This window comes from Pelobates fuscus, chromosome 11, assembly GCF_036172605.1.
Source record: "Pelobates fuscus isolate aPelFus1 chromosome 11, aPelFus1.pri, whole genome shotgun sequence".
Lineage (NCBI taxonomy): Eukaryota > Metazoa > Chordata > Amphibia > Anura > Pelobatidae > Pelobates > Pelobates fuscus.
In genome coordinates this window covers 119,012,690-119,018,689 of record NC_086327.1, presented here as the reverse complement: position 1 = coordinate 119,018,689, position 6,000 = coordinate 119,012,690, and positions in this window count along the sequence as shown.

Below are 6,000 nucleotides of genomic sequence, written 5' to 3'. Positions count from 1 at the left end.
ACTCAGCCTGTAACTCTCAACTTGGGCTGGCTATTGAATATACAAGAAGCCAAATTCTTTGATACTGTACGTGCGGCATTCCTGCTCATTTTATGGATGGACCTGGATTAGTTATATCCCCATTTTTAGATTAGTTATCCCCAGTTTTGGGTCAGTTATCTCTGGTTTTGGATTAGCTGCCCCCATGTTTTGGGTTGTTATCCCCAGTTTTGGGTCATTTATTTTACCCACAGTCTTGAGTCAGTTTCCCCCAGTTTTGGAATATATACCCCCAGTTTTGGGTCAGTTATGTTACCCCCAGTTTTTGGTTAGTTACTTTCAGGTTCGGGTCAGTTACCCCCAGTTTTGGATTAGTTACCGCAGTTTGGGGTTATCTCAGTTTTGGATTAGTTACCCCCAGTTTGAGTCAGTTTCCCCTAGTTTTGGATTATTTACCCCCAGTTTTGGGTTAGTTACCTTCAAGATCGGGTCAGTTATTCCTAGTTTTGGATTGTTATCCCAGGTTTTGGAATAGTTACCCCCCAGTTTTGGGTCAGTTATCCCCAGTTTTGGGTCAGTTATCCCCAGTTTTGGAATAGTTACTCCCTAGTTTTGGGTCAGATTCCCACAGTTTTGGATTAGTTACCCCCCAGTTTTAGGTCAGTTATCCCCAGTTTTTAGAATAGTTACCCCCCCGTTTTAGGTCAGTTACCCCCAGGTTTGAGTCAGTTATCCCCAGTTTTGGGTCAGTTAGCCCCAGTTTTGGATTAGTTACCCCCCAGTTTTGGATTGGTTACCCCCCAGTTTTGGATTGGTTACCCCCCAGTTTTGGGTTAACCAATATGTACCCCCAGTTTTGGGTCAGTTACCCCCCAGTTTTGGATTAATTACCCGCAGTTTTGGGTCAGTTATCCCCAGTTTTGGGTCAGTTACCCCCAGTTTTGGGTTAACCAATATGTACCCCCAGTTTTGGGTCAGTTACCCCCCAGTTTTGGATTAGTTACCCCCAGTTTTGGGTCAGTTATCCCCAGTTTTGGGTCAGTTACCCCCAGTTTTGATTCAGTTATACCCAGTTTTGGTCAGTTATCCCCAGTTTTGGGTTATGTACCCCCAGTTTTGGGTTATGTACCCCCAGGTTTGGGTAAGTTATCCCCAGTTTTGGGTTATGTACCCCCAGTTTTGGGTCAGTTATTCCCCAGTTTTGGGTCTGTGACCCCGAGTTTTGGGTTATGTACCCCCCAGTTGTGGGTCAGTTATCCCCAGTTTTGGGTCAGTTACCCCCCAGTTTTGGGTTATGTACCCCCAGTTTTGGGTCAGTTATTGTCAGGATCGGGTCAGGGATCCAACACGCAGAGTACAAAGAGTAGCTGATACGTATACCGGTCCTTAGAATGGCCGGACTTAACGTATAACTACGATAGAATGGTCAGAGACAAGCCGAGGTCGAGGGAACGAGAAGACAGGTAAGCGAGAGACAAGCCGGGTCAAGGATAACAGAAAGACAGGAGAGTAAATACCAAAGCCGGGTCGGAACCAAAAGACAAGAGAATAACAAAGCACTGTGTGACTAGGCGGACTAGAACCACGACAGGGCAATGAGTGAATGAGAGAGCCACTGTTAAGTATCCTGGCTAGGGAGAGAAGACACGCCTCCGGCGAGTCCTGATTCGTCTCCCGAGATTTGAGTGACAGGACGTTCCGGGTTGGCGTCATGACGTCTACCTCCGGTCCTCCTGTTATAAAAGGAAGTGAGTCCCTCGCGGCCGGCGTTAGCAAGACCGAGTGAACCGCGAGGGACCGAGGAGACATGCCGTCCGGACGGATAAACTTCTAAGTCTCTACCTCTCTCAGAGGTAGAGACCTCAGGTACCCTGACAGTACCCCCCCTCTCAGATACGCCCACCGGGCGGAAGGAGCCGGGGCGAGATGGAAAGCGGGAGTGAAATGCCCTGCGAAGGCGAGGAGCATGAACATCCTCTTGTGGTACCCAACTCCTCTCCTCAGGACCATATCCCTTCCAGTCAACTAAATATTGTACTCTCCCCCGGGAGACACGAGAATCAATAATGGAGTTAACCTCATACTCCTCCTGACCCTCCACCTGAACAGGGCGCGGAGGGGCGATTGTGGAGGAGAATCTGTTACAGATTAGAGGTTTCAGCAATGACACGTGAAAGGAGTTCGGGATGCGTAAAGTAGCAGGGAGGGCTAGACGATACGCCACTGGGTTAATTCGAGTCAAGATCCTGTAGGGACCAATATAACGAGGAGCGAATTTCATGGAAGGAACTTTAAGACGAATATTCCTAGTACTCAACCAAACTCTATCGCCTGGAACAAAATTCGGAGCCGCCCTTCTACGTTTGTCAGCATGTTTCTTAACCAGTACAGAATTGTGTAGAAGAATCTGTCGAGTCTGATCCCACAACTTCCTCAAATTGGCCACATGGACATCAACCGACGGCACTCCTTGGGAAGGAGAAACCGAGGGAAGAATAGATGGATGAAAGCCATAGTTCATGAAGAAGGGGCTTGAATGCGTAGAGTCACAAACGAGATTGTTGTGCGCAAACTCCGCCCAAGGAATCAAACCGACCCAATCGTCCTGGTGTTCGGAAACAAAACAACGTAAGTATTGCTCAATCTTCTGGTTGGTTCGTTCGGCAGCTCCGTTAGACTGAGGATGATAGGCGGACGAAAAATTCAATTTGATGCCTAATTGAGAACAGAACGACCTCCAAAAACGTGAAACAAATTGGGAGCCTCTATCAGAAGTGATCTCCGAGGGAATCCCATGCAAGCGAAAAATCTCTTTAGCAAAGATTTCCGCCAATTCAGGAGAAGTCGGGAGTTTAGGCAAAGGTACGAAATGTGCCATCTTGGTAAATCTATCGACTACGGTGAGGATAACCGTGTGCTTTTTAGAAACAGGCAAATCCACAATAAAGTCCATTGCCACACAGGACCAAGGTTTGTCAGGAATTTCCAGAGGTTGTAGAAGGCCACACGGAAGTGAATGCGGTAGTTTAGTTTTAGTACAGACCACACAAACTCCGATAAAATCCTTAATATCCCTCCGTAATGAAGGCCACCAGAAATCCTTGGAGATCAAAGAATACGTCTTGCGAACACCCGGATGGCCAGCCACCTTACTCTCGTGAAGACACTGTAAGAGCTCCAATTGGAGTTCAGGAGGAACGAAAAGTCTGGAAGCCGGAGTCAGTCTAGGTGCCAGATGCTGCAAGCTCCTTATCTGATCAAGAAGCGGAGAATGGACTTTGAGAGTAGTGTTAGCGATAATGTTACACCTGGGTACTATAGAGGACAAAACCGGCTCAGATACGGCAGCAGGTTCATATTGGCGAGATAAGGCGTCGGCTTTAGAATTCTTGGAACCTGGCCTATATGTGAGTACGTAGTTGAAGTGAGTGAGGAATATGGACCAACGAGCCTGTCTAGATGATAGATGTTTAGCCTCTCCAATATAGGATAAGTTTTTATGATCTGTCAAAATAGTAACAGGATGCAAAGTACCCTCCAATAAATGTCTCCACTCCTTCAAGGCCATTATAACCGCTAGTAGTTCCCTGTCACCAATGCCATATCTGCTTTCAGTACCTGACAATTTTTTGGAAAAGTATCCACAAGGATGTAAAGGCTTATCTACACCCAACCTTTGGGACAGAACAGCACCTATACCAGTCTCAGAAGCGTCAACTTCGAGTAGGAAAGGTAGTGTAGTATCAGGGTGAACTAAAATTGGTGCGGAAGCAAACAGTTCCTTGAGTGTCCTAAAAGCCAGAAGTGCTTCAGTAGACCAATTCTTAGTATCAGCCCCTTGTTTGGTCATATTGGTGATGGGAGAAATGATAGAGGAGTAACCCTTAATGAAACGTCTGTAGTAATTGGAGAAACCAATAAATCTCTGGATAGCCTTGAGTCCCTTAGGTAAAGGCCAATCCAATATGGATTGGAGCTTCTCTGGATCCATTTCAAACCCCTCCCCAGAAATTACATAACCAAGAAAGGTAGTTTGGGATTGGTCAAAGCTGCATTTCTCTAGTTTGCAGTATAAGCCATGCTGAAGAAGTTTATGTAAAACCCTTCTGACTTGTCCGTGGTGAGTTTCAATATCCCTGGAATGTATAAGTATATCATCAAGGTATACAATCACACAGTCATCTTGAAACTCCCTAAGAACCTCATTAATAAGGTCCTGAAATACCGCCGGGGCATTGCAGAGACCAAAAGGCATTACAGTATACTCATAGTGCCCATAACGAGTATTGAATGCAGTTTTCCACTCGTCACCGTCGTGGATTCTCACCAAATTATAAGCACCTCTAAGGTCTAACTTAGTGAAAATTTTAGAACTTTTTAATCGATCAAAAAGCTCGGTGATCAAGGGAATCGGATATACATTTCTGATGGTTATCTTGTTAAGACCTCGGTAGTCAATGCAGGGTCTTAAAGAACCATCCTTCTTTTTAACAAAAAAAAATCCAGCCCCAGCAGGCGAGGAGGATCTTCTAATGAACCCCTTGTCTAGGTTTTCACGAATGTACTCCTCTAGAACTAAGTTTTCATTCGTAGACAAAGGGTATACATGACCCCTGGGGGGCATGGTACCAGAAAGTAAATTAATTTTGCAATCAAAAGGCCTATGTGGTGGCAAGGTATCAGCCTTTCCTTTGTCAAATACTGCCTTTAAATCTTGATACAAAGACGGTATCTGTACTTTGGTAGAGTCGGTAGCGTTATTAAGTGAGTTGACACTACAAAGAGGTGACACTTTCTTTAAACAATTCTCTTGACAATCCTGACCCCACGAAACTATTTCCCCTGATCTCCAATCTATAACGGGGTTGTGTCTTTTAAGCCAGGAGTATCCCAGGACTATGGGAACAGAAGGAGATGAAATGAGTAGTAGGGATATTTCCTCCTTGTGTAGAATACCAGTAGTTAAGTAAAGAGGTGTGGTCTCCCGGAAAATCACAGGCTCAACTAAAGGTCTACCATCAATGGCTTCAACAGCTAAGGGTGTCTTCCTTAACTGGGAAGGGATAGTGTGTTTGTTGAGAAACTTTTGGTCGATAAAACTCTCAGCAGCGCCGGAGTCTATCAATGCCATAGTCTCTAAAGTTCCCTTCTCCCAAGTTAAAGAGACCGGTAATAGGAGTCTATGTTCTTTGTAGTTATGAGTAGAGGACAAAATCGAAACACCCAAGGTCTGCCCTCTAGAGAAACTTAGGTGCGAGCGTTTCCCGGACGACTGGGACAGCTCAAACGTACATGACCTCTGGACCCACAATACATACACAGTCCCTCCCTTCTCCTGTACTGTCTCTCCTCCTCTGAGAGACGAGTAAGGCCTAGCTGCATAGATTCTGAAACCTGTGGATTTTTGGTTTCAGAACTTTGAAATGATGGTGCTAGTCTAAAGGAAGATTTACCGGTTCTATCTCGAGTATTCTGTCTCTCCCTTAGACGTTCGTCAATACGAGAGATAAAAGAAATTAAGTCCTCCAGATTCTCGGGAAGCTCTCTTGTCGCTACCTCATCAAGTATTACATCAGATAAACCATTTAAGAATACGTCTATATAGGCCTGTTCATTCCATTTTACCTCTGCCGCCAAAGACCTGAACTCTAGTGCGTAATCCACAAGTGTTTGGTTGTCTTGTCTAAGGCGCAACAGTAATCTGGCTGCATTGACCCTCCTGCCAGGAGGATCAAAAGTTCTTTTAAAAGCAGCTACAAAGGAATTATAGTTATAGACTAATGGATTATCATTCTCCCACAACGGATTAGCCCATCTCAGAGCTTTCTCAATGAGTAAGGTAATAATAAATCCCACTTTTGCCCTATCCGTAGGGTATGAACGGGGCTGTAGCTCGAAATGAATACTGATCTGGTTCAAAAAGCCACGACACCTCTCAGGGGAACCAGCATAACGTACAGGTGGGGTAATTCGGGAAGAAGCACCTACAGTAGCTACCTCTAGCCCTGAACCCACAGAAGA